This window comes from Lipotes vexillifer, unplaced genomic scaffold (genome assembly GCF_000442215.2).
Source record: "Lipotes vexillifer unplaced genomic scaffold, Lipotes_vexillifer_v1.1 scaffold278, whole genome shotgun sequence".
Taxonomy (NCBI): Eukaryota; Metazoa; Chordata; class Mammalia; order Artiodactyla; family Lipotidae; genus Lipotes; species Lipotes vexillifer.
The window spans coordinates 3,094,245-3,110,998 of record NW_006769677.1 but is presented as its reverse complement, the minus strand read 5'-3'; positions in this window follow the sequence as shown (position 1 = coordinate 3,110,998).

Sequence of the window (16,754 nt, the reverse complement as noted above, 5' to 3'; positions counted from 1 at the left end):
CTAAGGTGCCATGTCATGGACTAGGTAGAACCATACACTTTTGTATAATTCCACTGATTTCCACTATTTACTTGCCATCAAGTCTGATTAGGCCTCTTCCTGAAGTCTTCATTGTCATCTTCAAACTGGATCTTCCTTTCCCCCTAGAATAGATGATCTATTAAAAAGCCAGTTAGAGGGCTTCCCTGGTGGCGCAGTGGTTGAGAGTCCGCCTGCTGATGCAGGGGACACGGGTTCGTGCCCCGGTCTGGGAAAATCCCACATGCCGCGGAGCGGCTGGGCCCGTGAGCCGTGGCCACGGAGACTGTGCGTCCGGAGCCTGTGCTCCGCAACGTAAGAGGCCACAACAGTGAGAGGCCCGCGGACCACATAAAAAAAAAAAAAAAAAAAAAAAAAAAAAAAAAAAGCCAGTTAGATTCACTAAACATTTATGAGATTTCTGTTATGCAAATAATTATGCCTAGAGATGGGAAAGTACAACATAAATATGATTGACTTGGCACTTTCCTTTATTGAACCATTAAGAAAAAAGCAAATTATGAGTTTTAAAGAATACTTTGACCAAAGGACCCCTTCTTTCATACTCTATGGCTTTCTGGTGAGAAAAGAATGATATTCTCACGCTGGCTCTAGCCTGCAAGTTAAAAAATGATGATTTCAGCCCTCTACCATAGGGTATTCTTCCAAGGACTGTCTCATTTACTCTTTGGCTAGAGCAGCCAGAGCTGTCAGAACAGGACTCTGTCGGAAACTAATACATCACAGAAAGAAACATCTTTGCAAAAATCAAGACGAATCTAATGGCCACCAGTAGGGTCAAACCAAGTCAGATGGAGAGGCAAAACTGTGTGCTGAGAAATCTAAGATGGTGAATTTGGGTAGGACATCTGCTAGGTAAAAAAAAAAAATTGTGATCCTGAGCCAGTCTTGGGGAAGGAAGTGCAGTATACTTGGATCAGGGTTGAGTTTGATTTCTGGCTCTACTGCTTTACTCAGGAAGCCTTAGTCTCTTCAGCTGTAAAATGGAGATAATCACACCTAAGCAGGTTATTGGTGATTAGGAATAATATATGTGACATGCCTAGCGCAGAAATAGCTGCAAATAATAAGGATGATAATGATGACAATGACTATTGACAACATCAGCCTGAAAACTGCTGAAGAAGCTGGCATCAGCACATCTGATTCACATGGATTTGTGGCTTCCCTTTCCTGGTATTTTGAATTGGACTTTCCCACAGGCACAATTCACTGCTTATCATAAATAATCTCATTCTGCTTCCCTTTCCCCAGTTCCTCGTAACTTATTCACAACAGCTTTGTCCATCATAACATTGTGTTTGGAATATAACCAAGTCCACAATCCTAAATGTTGAAAGTTCATTCAATTAGCAAATATTTATTGAGGTCCTACTATGTGCTATGTGCTGGTGATTCGGTAATTAATAAAAATATGACTTGGTCTCTGCTCTCATGGCCACTTATAACTCGGTGGAGGGAAAAGAGGCCAATCAAATAATTATCCAAGTCAATATAAAAATATAATCTAAAAATAATAATTGCTTTAAGGGATTATTGCTTTCATTGTTATGAAAGTTAATACAGTCTGGGGATAGGAGCTGGGAGCTAGAGAAGAGGGGAGTTATAAATTATTGGATATTCTCAAATTATTTGGTTACAGTAGAATTTCTCATATCAGTTACTATTTTGTGTAGTAATAAATAGGAGGAAGGGTGACTCATATTCATTAAATACCATGCTCTTGACAACTGCTTATAAGGTCATTTGATCTTTCAATTCCTAAGTAGTCTTTTCCACATGAAACTTTTGGATGTTAAGAATTAGTCCAGATAGGGCCCTGAACCAAGATGGCAGAGTAGAAGGACGTGCTCTTACTCGCTTATGCGAGAACACCAGAATCACAACGAACTGCTGAACAATCATCAACAGGAAGACACTGGAACTCACCAAAAGATGCCCCACATCCAAAGACAAAGGAGAAGTCACAATGAGATGGTAGGAGGGGTGCAGTCACAATAGAATCAAATCCCATAACTCCTGGGTGGGCGACTCACAAACTGGAGAACGCTTATACCACAGAAGGCCACTCACTGGAGTGAAAGTTCTGAGACCCATGTCAGGCTTCCGAACCTGGGGGTCTGGCAACGGGAGGAGGAATTCCTAGAGAATCAGACTTTGAAGGCTAGCAGGATTTGATTTCAGGACTTTGACAGGACTGAGGGAAACAGAGACTCCATTCTTGGAGGGCACACACAAAGTACTGTGTGCATTGGGACCCAGGGAAAGGAGCAGTGACCCCAGGGGAAACTGAACTAGACCTACCTGCCAGTGTTGGAGGGTGTCCTTCAGAGGCAGGGGGTGGCTGTTGCTCACCATGAGAACAAGGACGCTGGCAGCAGAAGTTCTGGGAAGTACTCCTTGGCGTGAGTCCTCCCAGAGTCCACCATTAGCCCCACCAAAGAGCCCAGGTAGGCTCCACTGTTGGGTTGCCTCAGGCCAAACAACCAACAGGGAGGGAACCCAGCCCCACCCATCAGCAGTCAAGCAGATTAAAGTTTTACTCAGCTCTGCCCACCAGAGCAACAGCTAGCTCTACCCACCACCAGTCCCTCCCATCAGGAAACTTGCACAAGCCTCTTAGATAGCCTCATCCACCAGAGGGCAGACAGCAGAAGCAAGAAGAACGACAATCCTGAAGCCTGTGGAATGAAAACCACATTCACAGAAAGATAGACAAGATGGGAAGTCAGAGGGCTATGTACCAGATGAAGGAACAAGATAAAACCCCAGAAAAACAATTAAATGAAGTGGAGATAGGCAACCTTCCAGAAAAAGAATTCAGAATAATCATAGTGAAGATGATCCAGGACCTCAGGAAAAGAATGGAGGCAAAGATTGAGAAGATACAAGAAATGTTTAACAAAGATCTAGAAGAATTAAAGAACAAACAGAGAGGAACAACACAATAACTGAAATGAAAGATAAACTAGAAGGAATCAATAGGAGAATAACTGAGGCAGAAGAATGGATAAGTGACCTGGAAGAGAGAATGGTGGAATTCACTGCTGCAGAACAGAATAAAGAAAAAAGAATGAAAAGAAATGAAGACAGCCTAAGAGACCTCTGGGACAACATTAAATGCAACAGCATTCGCATTATAGGGGTCCCAGAAGGAGAACAGAGAGAGAAAGGACCCAAGGAAATATTTGAAGAGATTATAGTTGAAAAATTCCCTAACATGGGAAAGGAAATAGCCACCCAAGTCCAGGAAGCGCAGAGAGTCCCTTACAGGATAAACCTAAGGAGAAACATGCCAAGACACATAGTAATCAAACTGGCAAAAATTAAAGACCAAGAAAAATTATTGAAAGCAGCAAGGGAAAAATGACAAATAACGTACAAGGGAACTCCCATAAGGTTAACAACTGATTTCTCAACAGAAACTCTACAAGCCAGAAGAGAGTGGCATGATATACTTAAAGTGATGAAACGGAAGAACCTACAACCAAGATTACTCTACCCAGCAAGGATCTCATTCAGATTCCATGGAGAAATCAAAAGCTTTACAGACAAGCAAAAGCTAAGAGAATTCAGCACCACCAAACCAGCTCTACAACAAATGCTAAAGGAACTTCTCTAAGTGGGAAACACAAGAGAAGAAAGGGACCTACAAAAACAAACCCAAAACAATTAAGAAAATGGTCATAAGAAGATACATATTGATAATTACCTTAAACGTGAATGGATTAAATGCTCCAAACAAAAGACACAGGCTTGCTGAATGGATACAAAAAGAAGACTCATATATATGCTGTCTACAAGAGACCCACTTCAAACCTACGGACACATATAGACTGAAAGTGAGGGGATGGAAAAAGATATTCCATGAAAATGGCAATCAAAAGAAAGCTGGAGTAGCAATACTCATATCAGATAAAATAGACTTTAAAATACAGAATGTTATAAGAGACAAGGAAGGACACTACATAATGATCAAGGGATCAATCCTAGAAGAAGATATAACAATTATAAATATATATGCACCCAACATAGGAGCACCTCAATACATAAGGCAACTGCTCACAACTATAAAAGAGGAAATTGACAGTAACACAACACTAGTGGGGTACTTTAACACCTCACACCAATGGACAGATCATCCAAAATGAAAATAAATAAGGAAACAGAAGCTTTAAATGACACAATCAACCAGATCGATTTAATTGATATTTATAAGACATTCTATCCAAAAACAGCAGATTACACTTTGTTCTCAAGTGCACACAGAACATTCTTTAGGATAGATCAATCTTGGGTCACAAATCAGGCCTTGTTAAATTTAAGAAAATTGAAATCATGTCAAGCATCTTTTCTGACCACAATGCTATGAGATTAGAAATCAGTTACAGGGAAAAAAACATTAAAAACACAAACACATGGAGGCTAAACAATATGTTACTAAATTACCAAGCAATAACTGAAGAAATCAAAGAGGAAATCAAAAAATACCTAGAGACAAATGACAATGAAAACACAATGATCCCAAACCTATGGGATGCAGCAAAAGCAGTTCTAAGAGGGAAGTTTATAGCTATACAAGCCTACCTCAAGAAACAAGAAAAATCTCAAGTAAACAATCTAACGTAAAACCTAAAGGAAGTAGAGAAAGAAGAACAAACAAAACCCAAAGTTAGCAGAAGGAAAGAAATCATAACAATCAGAGAAGAAATAAATGAAATAGAAACAAAGAAAACAATAGCAAAGATCAATAAAACTAAAAGCTGGTTCTTTGAGAAGATAAACAAAACTGATAACCCATTAGCCAGACTCATCAAGAAAAAGAGGGAGAGGACTCAAATCAATAAAATTAGAAATGAAAAAGGAGAAGTTACAACACACACCGCAGAAATACAAAGCATCCTAAGAGACAACTACAAGCAACTCTATGCCAATAAAATGGACAACCTGGAAGAAATGGACAAATTCTTAGAAAGGTATAACCTTCCAAGACTGAACCAGGAAGAAATAGAAAATATGAACAGACCAATCACAAGTAATGAAATTGAAACTGTGATTAAAAATCTTCTAACAAACAAAAGTCTAGGACCAGATGGCCTCACAGGTGAATTCTATCAAAGATTTAGAGAAGATCTAACACCCATCTTTCTCAAACTCTTCCAAAACATTGCAGAGGAAGGAACACTTGAAAACTCATTCTACAAGGCCACCATCACCCTGATACCGAAACCAGACAAAGATACTACAAAAAAAGAAAAGTACAGACCAATATCACTGATGAGTATAGATGCAAAAATCCTCAACAAAATACTAGCAAACAGAATCCAACAACACATTAAAAGGATCATACACCATGATCAAGTGGGATTTATCTCAGGGATGCAAGGATTCTTCAATATATGCAAATCAATCAATGTGATACACCATATTAACAAATTGAAGAATAAAAACCATATGATCATCTCAATAGACACAGAAAAAGCTTTTGCCATGATTCAACACTCATTTATGATAAAAACTCTCTAGAAAGTGGGCATAGAGGGAACCTACCTCAACATAATAAAGGCCATATATGACAAACCCACAGCAAACATCATTCTCAATGGTGAAAAACTGAAACCATTTCCTCTAAGATCAAGAACAAGACAAGGATGTCCACTCTCACCACTATTGTTCAACATAGTTTTGGAAGTCCTAGCCATGGCAATCAGAGAAGAAAAAGAAATACAAGGGATCCAAATTGGAAAAGAAGTAAAACTGTCACTATTTGCAGATGACATGATACTATACATAGAGAATCCTAAAGATGCCACCAGAAACCTACTAGAGCTAATCAATTAATTTGGTAAAGTAGCAGGATACAAAATTAATGCACAGAAATCTCTTGCATCCCTATACACTAATGATGCAAAATCTGAAAGGGAAATTAAGGAAACACTCCCATTTACCATTGCAACAAAAAGAATCAAATACCTAGGAATAAACCTACCTAGGGAAACAAAAGACCTGTGTACAGAAAACTATAAGACGCTGATGAAAGAAATTAAAGATGATACAAATATATGGAGAGATATACCATGTTCTTGGATTGGAAAAATCAATATTGTGAAAATGACTCTACTACCCAAAGCAATCTACAGATTCAATGCAATCCCTATCAAATTACCAATGACATTTTTTACAGAACTAGCAAAGAAAATCTCAAACTTTGTATGGAGACACAAAAGACCCCAAATAGCCAAAGCAGTCTTGAGGGAAAATAACAGAGCTGGAGGAATCATACTCCCTGACTTCAGACTATACTACAAAGCTACAGTAATCAAGACAATATGGTACTGGCACAAAAACACAATCATAGATCAATGGAACAAGATAGAAAGCCCAGAGATAAACCCACAAACATATGTTCACCTTATCCTTGATAAAGTAGGCAAGAATATACAGTGGAGAAAAGACAGCCTCTTCAATAAGTGGTGCTGGGAAAACTTGGCAGTTACATGTAAAAGAATGAAATTAGAACACTCCCTAACACCATACACAAAAATAAACTCAAAATGGATTAGAGACCTAAATGTAAGACCAGACACTGTAAAACTCTTAGAGGAAAACATAGGCAGAACACTCTATGACATAAATCACAGCAATATCCTTTTTGACCCATCTCCCAGAGAAATGGAAATAAAAACAAAAATAAACAAATGGGACCTAATGAAACTTCAAAGCTTTTGCACAGCAAAGGAAACCATAAACAAGATGAAAGGACAACCCTCAGAATGGGAAAAAATATTTGCCAGCGAATCAACGGACAAAGGATTAATCTCCAAAATGTATAAACAGCTCAATATTAAGAAAACAAATAACCCAATCCAAAAATGGGCAGAAGACCTAAATAGACATTTCTCCAAAGAAGCCATACAGATGGCCAAGAAGCACGTGAAAAGCTGCTCAACATCACTAATTATTAGAGAAATGCAATTCAAACTACAATGAGGTATCACCTCACACCAGTTAGAATGGGCATCATCAGAAAATCTACAAGCAACAAATGCTGGAGAGGGTGTGGAGAAAAGGGAACACTCTTGCACTGTTGGTGGGCACGTAAGTCCATACAGCCACTATGGAGAACAGTATTGAGGTTCCTTAAAAAACTAAAAATAGAATTACCATATGATCCAGCAATCTCACTACTGGGCATATACCCAGAGAAAACCATAATTCAAAAGGACACATGCATCCCAGTGTTCATTGCAGCACTATTTACAATAGCCAGGTCATGGAAACCACCTAAATGCCCATCGACAGATGAATGGATAAAGAAGAAGTGGTACATATATACAATGGAATATTACTCAGCCATATAAAGGAACGAAATTGGGTCATTTGTAGAGATGTGGATGGATCTAGAGACTGTCATACTGAGTGAAGTAAGTCAGAAAGAGAAAAACAGATATTGTATATTAACGCATATATATGGAACCTAGAAAAATGGTAGAGATGAACCGGTTTGCAGGGCAGAACTTGAGACACAGATGTAGAGCACTAACGTATGGACACCAAGGGGGGAAAGCAGCGGGTGGTGGTGGAGGTGGTGTGATGAATTGGGCAATTGGGATTGACATGTATACACTGATATGTGTAAAATTGTTGACTAATAAGAAACTTCTGTATAAAAAAATAAATAAAATTAAAAAAAAAGAAAAGAGTTAGTCCACTGTCAAACTTCTCTGGTGGCGCAGTCGTTAAGAATCCACCTGCCAATGCAGGGGAGATGGGTTTGATCCCTGGTCTGGGAAGATTCCACATGCCGCAGAGCAACTAAGCCCGCATGCCACAACTACTGAGTCCATGCACCGCAACTGCTGAAGCCCGTGTGCTCTAGGGCCCGAGTGCCACAACTACTGAAGGCTGCACACCTAGAACCCGTGCTCTGCAACAAGAGAAGCCACCACAGTGAGAAGTCCACGCACCACAACAAAGAGTAGCCCCTGCTCACCATGACTAGAGAAAACCCGTGTGCAGCAATGAAGACCCAACACAGCCAAAATAAATAAATTAATTTAAAAAAAAAAGAATTAGTCCACTGTCGACATGTAACTTTCTCCTCAATTCAGTGGAGAATCAGAGGACAGACTTGCACTACTCTTGTTTCTACATTCTAATATAAAGTTTGTGACCTGAGGACCAAGGGCTGCTGGTTTCATTAAGGGAAATTCTAATAGTTGTGTCACATTGACACCACGAGGCTTACTGGCTTTTAACTGAGTTAGCTTAGGAAAAGTGCTAAATTAACCTTAGGTTCTTCAGCTTTAGGAACCCCAACACTGATGTTTAACATTGGAAATGGTTTCAAAGGGCTTAGCTCTCTGATTCCTTCACTTAATATCGTCAATACATGTTCTGGTTTTGATGGGCTTGCATTTGTGAGCCTATCTAGTTTTTTTTTAAAGTCCTTTTTCTCACCTCTCTACATGTTTCCTTCTCTAGCTCTTCTAACTTCTTCTTCTTCACAACTGTGGCTCCTTCAAGAGCCTCTTGCTAAAAAAAACAAAATCAACAAAGGAGAAGTGAAAGTCCTTTGAGTTCTTTTAAACCCATGACATTCTCAGACCCACAGGATTAGAAGAGAAAAGCAAGGTTGGTCAAATGCTAGCAAGCAGTCCACTTCATATCTCTGCTGGTATAGATTTTTGGGTTCTGTTCAGCCTTATATCACAGCATCTCAAAGAGAGCCTGTTACGTAGTTGGTACTTCAATAAATATTCGAATGGATGATGAGCAAATTTGACTTTGTCATATGTTCATTGGCAAGTTTCACTTCTTTCCTTTGGGATTGTGAAGATAGTTCTAAAAGTACAGCCCAACACAGAAAATTGCTCTCCTTCTCTGTCTTGGCCACGTTCTGTTTCTTCTACTCGCCTTCATTGATCTTTATGTGTGAATCATGTCAGACTTTCCATCGTCCTTGGTTGTTTTACCAACTCACTCCCTATTTCCTCATTACCCTCTAATTTCTCAAGTTGAGCTGGAGCTGGGCAGCATTTCAGGCTGGCTTAGCTGAGCAAGGAAGCTAGAAGGCATTGGCTCATAACTACCGTGAGAAAACTAGTCAGTCAGTGCCTTTGAAGACAGCTCTAGTTAAATTTCAAGAGTGGCCACTGACGTTAGTGTAATTACTATCAATGAAAGTGGCAACTCCCATGGTGAATTAGACCATGTTTCCCAGAATAGCTGAGATTCTAATTGATTACACAGAGAACACAAGCAAATCAGGAAGGAAAGAAGGCTATTAATTCTAAATAGTGAAAATTGAGAAGGGAAAATGAGTTTAAAAAAAAAAGAAATAACTCTGTGCTCAGAATAAACTTCTTTTATGGGCAGTTTATTATGTCTTAGAATTGTGCTAAGTGTTTTACCTGTATTATCTCATGTAATCCTTTACCAGTGCTTGTGGCTTAGAATTATTGTGTAATTGATAAGAAAATGGAGACTTAGAAAGTTTAAGTAGTGGACAATGGAACCAGGTAACCTAACTAAACCCCCCCAATTTTAGCCATTCTGTCATTCTGGGTAACTTATCTGGGTACCAATCACAACTATAATCGTACAATTGTCCCTCTGTATTCATGAGGTATTTGTTCTAGAACCCGCTGTGGATACCAAAATCTGTGGATGCTTAAGTCCCATAGTCAGCCCTGTGGTTCTGTGTTTCTGCATCTGTGGCTTAGACCAACCTCAGATCGTGTAGTTCTGTACGTATTTATTGAAAAAAAATTGTAAGTTCAAACCCGCATTGTTCAAGTGTCAACTGTTCTTTTCTCTCAACCATTTCTTGTTGCTCATTGAAGATGATGTACTCTATACATTTTGGACTCACTTGAATTCATAGTCGCCTTTGGGTTGTACTTAAAACCGGGTACTTGGTCAAAGGAAATACAAGGGCATTTTTACTAGTTTACTTTGACTACCTTCCTCTGAATAATTTTGGGTAGAGAAAATAACACATCTAGAGGAAAGAGAACTCGGTTTGAATGTAAACAGAGGCACTAAGGTATTATATAAGAAAATGTCGTAAATGGCACATGGCACAAAATAAATAGGTTCATCCTTAAATGTAAATACAAAACAGAAAATACCTCAAATCTCCTTTCTTCCACATTTATCTTTTGGAAGGAGTAGAGATAGAGAAAGTAAGACTAGGAGAATGTGGAGGTAATGTTAGGAGCAGGAGAGAAGAGAAGAGAAACCAGAACATATGTCCAAAGATGCATGACTCCATCAGGTAAGAGCCCACCAACCTTCTTTGTCACTCCTTCACCTACTGCCCCACCCCCCAATCTTGTCTCCAGTCCAAACATAAACACAAATGAAACATGAATCTCTGTCTTCATCTAAAAAAAACTCACAGCAAGATTCAATTTTTTTTTTTTTTTTTTTGCGGTACGCGGGCTTCTCACTGTTGTGGCCTCTCCCGTTGCGGAGCACAGGCTCCGGACGCGCAGGCTCAGTGGCCATGGCTCACGAGCCCAGCCGCTCCACGGCATGTGGGATCTTCCCAGACCGGGGCACGAACCCGTGTTCCCTGCATCGGCAGGCAGACTCTCAACAACTGTGCCACCAGGGAAGCCCAGCAAGATTCAATTTTGAACTACACTCCAGATGAGGGAGAGGTCTGTGGTTCCAAGTCCCACATTTGTACTTTGCCGTTTGATGGGGTCCTGCACACTCAAGAGGAAGAATGAAAAGAGGGCTGAGTGGGGGAACTGAGGGCACCAGACGACAAGAGAAACTTTGCTGACTTTTCCTTTGGCAAGATCAGTCCTAAATTAATCCTAGGCTTCAAATGCAGTGAAGGATGAGGAGAATCTTCTGGAAGTTTTAAATGCCACCAAGTACTTGAGACTCTTTTCTGGGTATTTAAAAAGGTCATGAAAATCATGCTCACCTTTATTTGTCAGATATCTATGAGGTCATCATGAGTTAGGTTAAATGTGGAAACAAAGATTACAGGCTTGTATCTGATTCCAAAGTCCAAGTTATTATGGACTCCTCTCTCCTCTGCTCAGCCTCTGTCCTTGCTTTCAGGATGCCAAGGTAAAAGACTTGAGCTACATGCTTGTCATGGGACAGAGGGACAGGACTAACGACAGCACCAGATGTGGCAGTCAATGCCTTTGGTGATGTAGGTGATGAATTCCTGTGGGCCTCACCTACTTCCCCCTGCCCCCAAATCTTGTCTCCAGTCCAAACATAAACACAAATGAAACATGAATCTCTGTCTTCATCTAAGAAAGACTCACAGCAAGATTCAATTTTGAACTACACTCCAGATGAGGGAGAGGTCTGTGGTTCCAAGTCCCATGTTTGTCCTTTGTCATTTGTTGGGGTCCTGCACACTCCTGAATTCCTGTGGGTTCAGCACATGTGGGACCTTGCTATTAATAAACTGTTCTGGTTAACTGAGAGGTACTAGTTGCCCACAGATAGACTGCCCATTTTTGAAGAATTATACAATTAAACTTAATTCAGTTTTTCTGTGATGATAGCCTTTGAGGATCATGCAATTAGTGCTTCTGTCTCATTATCATGAATAGAAATTCTCATCGTGCCAGCAAATTGTGGACGCAATGGCTCATGGAGAGCTCAAATAGAAAGATGAAAGAAAGCAAGCCAGTATTTACTCTCTGAGGGTAACTAACCATTGTGGAGATACTGCTGGCGGCAAAGGATGTGACTATTCTAGAAGGGACGGGCAGGGGAAGTGACATTCCTTTTGATGTACACTATTGACCATCACTGAAATAATGCCCACTTGAACTGACTTGCAAGCTCACATCATTGACTTCAGACATTTGTGCTCCTGGGCACTGTGACGAGTTATAAAGAAGACCTGCTAACAGCACACAGTGTCCTTTAAGGAGCACCCTTTGGTTGTGCTGCAAATAGCGATTCAGAACTCTGGTTTTGAATCCATGCTGGTGTTGGCTCATTGAAAGGAGCATTCAGGTTTCCATTAGAGCTGTGGTAAATGAAAATCTATTGAATTCCACAAGCATTTAATAGAGTATTTAATGTAGGCAAAGCTCTATGTTAGGTGATGTAGAGGTACAGGGATAAAGATGAAGGCTGGTGCCTGGTAATCCATGGGTTCCTGGTTGTAGGAATCCTCTTCACCTGGTTCAGCGAAGCTCTCAGTAGAGCCCACTGCATTACAGACAGATGTGAACAAGTGTGACATTGTGAAATACTGACTTTCCCTCTGTCTTAGTTCGCATTCCTCCCCAAAGAAGACGTCAGGAGTAGTTTACTTGGGAAGTGATCCCAGGAAGCACAGCTGAGGAACTGGGGAAGGTGAGACAGGGAAGGGAGAAAAGCCAGTGTAAAGTGTGTTGACAAGCACATCCCACTCTGGGTCACTGGGACTCTCTGAGGTACTTTGTAGGACGTGTGCCAGATGTCCTACTGGAGGATGGGGAGTTGGGACATTTATTGACTCCCAGCCCCCATCAGTTGGGGATTGGCCTTGTGGTCACAAATTCCTCAGAAGTTCCTGGTGCAGACAAGGCTGAGCAGGCTTGAGAGGCTGAGAGGAAATCAGGAGCTCCAGGTGGGAGCTGTCAGCAGATTGGAAACAATTTGTCCTAGAAGTCACCTCAGACTAGGGGATTCCTGTTGATTTATTATAACAGTTGCATGTATTCACCACAGAAAGTTTGGAAAATAGAGAAAATAAAATTCTATAATCTCACTTCTCAGAGATAACCACTGTCATCATTCTGGTGTATTTCCTACCCAAAATTGGTTTTTTGTTGTGTGTGTATGTGTGTGTATTCTATGCGTGTATATTGGTGGCGTTTTGCTTTGTTTTGTTGGAAATTCGACTTTTTCTTGCTTTTTCTCCACCATTCAAAGCAGCTCTATCCTTAATATTTACTTGTCTTAGGGAGTTTTGAAGAACTGAAAGTAGACAGTACATGAAGTTAGTGCATCCTCCTGTCTTTTGTAAGAATGTTGCAGAGATTATTCTAGGTGTTCTGGAGGAAGAGGGGAAATGAGGGAACCCTGGTGGCTTAGTCAGTCTGGGCTGCTATAATGAAATACCATAGACTGGGTGGCTTATAAACAACAGAAAATTATTTATCACAGTTTTGGAGGCTGGAAGTCCAAGATCAGGGTGCTAGCATGGTTGAGTTCTGGTGAGGTCCCTTTTCTGGGTTGCAGACTATCAACTTGTTGTATGTTCACATGGCAGAGAGCAAAGAGTTCTCTTGCTTAGGGCCTTTTATAAGGGCACTAATCCCATTCATGAGGGCTCCATCCCCATGACCTAATTGCCTCCTAAAGGCCCCTCCTCCTAATACCATGCCATTAGGGGTTAGGATTTAACATATGAATTTTGAGGGGCCACAAACATTCAGTCTATAGCACCTTGACAGTAGCAAGCGAGAAGAGATTCAATCCAAGACTGGAGGGTTGCTAGGAAAGCAACTCCTTGGTATCCAAGAAAGACTGGACCTTAGGCACAGGGACTCTAAGGCTTGCCAATGCTTCCAGAGCTTCACATAAGGCACAGAAGAAACAAATTCGCCCTGCAGAAGGCCTCGAGCCTGCTGGGCAGTGGCATCTGGGGATGGAGTGACTGACCAGTGCAGACTGACAATGATTACAGATGACCTAAGGGAGCTCCCTGCTGCTTGGCTCTGCATAATATTCTGGGACTTTTCCAAAATTCTAAGGAGGGGGAGACCTGCGGAAATGACTGTGAATTATTCCATCACCACTGTGGATGTGGGCTCATCATTAGCTTTAGTTTGATTAAGAAAGAAAGAAAGAAAGAAAGCAAAACGAGGATTTAAATTCCAGATTTCTGTAGATTCCCAGGGGATTACTTTCCCGTGGCCTCCTTGACTTTGGGTTCCTGAGTCAAATCTACTCCCTCTGATGAAGCTCACATCAACTCAGATATGCTCTTTTACTCTTTCATCATTTTCCACAAAAAATAAAAACCACTTATTATAAATATTTTATCTGGTCAATTTTACTAAAGACTGGGGTCCCGGGGAGAGACCACATTACCCTTCAACGTCATGCCATCTCGCTGACTATCTTTCCTTTTCCTGTGTCTCCCCTTTCCACCTGAAGCAAAAATGGGCTCCTCTGGCTCCTCTGTCTCTTTAGGCTAGGGTTTACTCTGATTCCTTGTTAAATGTATTCTCTGTTCTTGATCGTTCTTCTAAGAAGAAAAACAACTTTCTCCTTTTCATTTCATTACAAGTTGCTAATGACCTTTCTGAACTGGATCATGACCTTGGGAGTCTTACGTTCTCCCAAAATTTCCTTAAGAAAATTGTTCTTCTAGATACAGACAGTGCCCTTCCTAAAAGGCATTCTGTTGAATAAAGTTACATATGGTATATAAAACAGCCTCTTCAAGAATTTTCAAGCTGTGGGTCGAGAGCATTATGGCAGAGACACCAAATCCCATTTCATTTTTCTCTTCTCGGGAACTGTGGAAGATGTTCTCTAGCTTCCCTTAGAGTTAGGATGTGACTATGTGATGAGTCTGAGCTATGAGCCGTGGGCAAAAATGACAGATGTCACTTCCAGGCTGAAGGATGTCCAGGCCGGCAGGCAGCTCTTCAGCTCTCTCTCTGTCACAGCAGCTGCAGAAGTGATGTGGTCAGATGGCAGAGCTGCAAAATGTAAGCAACCTGAACCACAGGGTCACCTCCTGGAGCAACTGCCCTGGAGAGTTGCTTGACTGCCCGGACTTTGTGGTCTACTTGAGAAAGAAAGAAACTATTGTCATTTTAGGCCACTAAGATTTGTAGCTTATTTTGTAACTATAGCATATCCTAAATTAATGGTTAAGCAGTGATCTAAGTAACATGACTGACTCTGGTATCAGACTTACTAGGTTCCATTCCATGCCCTACCACTTTCTAGTTGTTTGACCTTAAAATAAAATTTAAAAAACCTTACTCTTACTAAGCTTCAGTTTCTTCATATCTATAACAGTACCTTACTTGTACAAGGAGACAACCAATATGAGGTACTTAGAATACTGTCTGGCACAAAAGAAGTGTTCAAAAAGCAATAGCTTTTTGATGACAAGTATGATGCCTGATGATGTTTAAAAGCCAAAACAAAATTATTAATATAAGCATATAAGTACTCCCAAGCAATTTCAATGTCCATGTTCTTTGTTTATATTCAGAATCAATTATTCATCTAAAGTAATAGCATTGGGAAAGCTATTTGTTGAGTCAATATATGTTTACTTACTAAGGGCAGTAATCAAATGTATGAGCCTTTGTTGCCACAAAGCTGCATGTAGCACTGTTTTGTAGACATTTTAATCTTTCGCAACCATGATTATGTCTATTTATTATTTCTAAGCTAGCCTATTTTTGCTCCTTTTTTCCTCCCTAAATTTGTTTTTCCACCAACTCGTCTTTCTATTATAAACAGAGGCCTGTCTTACCTCTTTCAGGTGAGTACACATGGCAGTACATTCTTGATTCTGTCCATCTCCCTTTGTGCTGGTTGTCAGGGTGATGGTGAGAGGAGGCTAGAGATTGGTGAGGGATGAGACAAAATGCTTTCGCAGTTTAATGCCTGGGTGGCTGGCAGTTTGGCGGGGACCTTAGTAAAGTGAAGGACTCAATGAACTAGTTTTCTCTCTGTAGTATGTGAGTACACTCTGGAGAGTGGGATTTCAGGCCAGTCAGCACAAAGCAGTTTTGTCGTGTAAGTTTGTGGTACCAGCAGACTGTTAAGGGGGAAACATCCTGTAGCTTTTGAGAAATGCAGAATTCCAATTTTGGAAAGAGTTTGCTCCTATATTTAGGAATTACTTACTTGAGAAGTTAAAATTGAAGAGATTGAGAGTAGAACAAAAAAAGATTCCTCAAATTAAGTAGAAGGAATAGGGGCCGGTTAAGAGAACAGAGAGGAGGACCGTCGTAAGAGGACATTGCTCTGAAAGCCAAAGAGGAGAGTTCCATGGAGTGTCTGGTACATAGACACTAAATAATTAATTATTAGAATGAGTGGATGGAAGGGCATTCAACCATGCTAAATGGCCCAGGCTCTTTAAGGAAAATGCAGTCGAATCAGCCTCACTCCTGGCTCTAGGTTACAACCTTTGTATTCATTTTTAATTTTACTTGTTTTGTTTGTTTGGTGTTTTTCCAGCCCTTAGTTCTAATTTATTTTACCTTGCTGTCTTAACTGATTTCGGAGCAAAGGAAGATACTTAGAAATTAAAGCATTTTTTCCCTAAGCAATTCTAAATTAGCAGGATTTGAAACAAATCAAGAAAATATTTACTATTCAACCCCACCAGGAGATTTCTACCCAATAGAACATTATTATAAAACTTGGAATAAGCACACTGTCATAAGGACTGAACCCCAGATGCATCTGGATAGCAGTCGTCATTATAAAAATAAGAGATTTCGTTCATAAAATATTTCCACGTCATTTCTGTTCCAATGAATTACATAAGGGTCTGTATATAAAGCCATGTTGAGATGAGTGTGGCTAACCAGTGATAACATTGGTGACTTCTATAAATGTGTAGTTACCAATCTCCATACAGACCATTTCTGGGGGAATCAAGATGTGGCTGCTTATTAAGAGCTTGGCAATTTTCCTTCCTACATATTGAAGAAACTGGGATTTTGGTTTTGGCGGCTGCCAGTCTCAAATCTTTC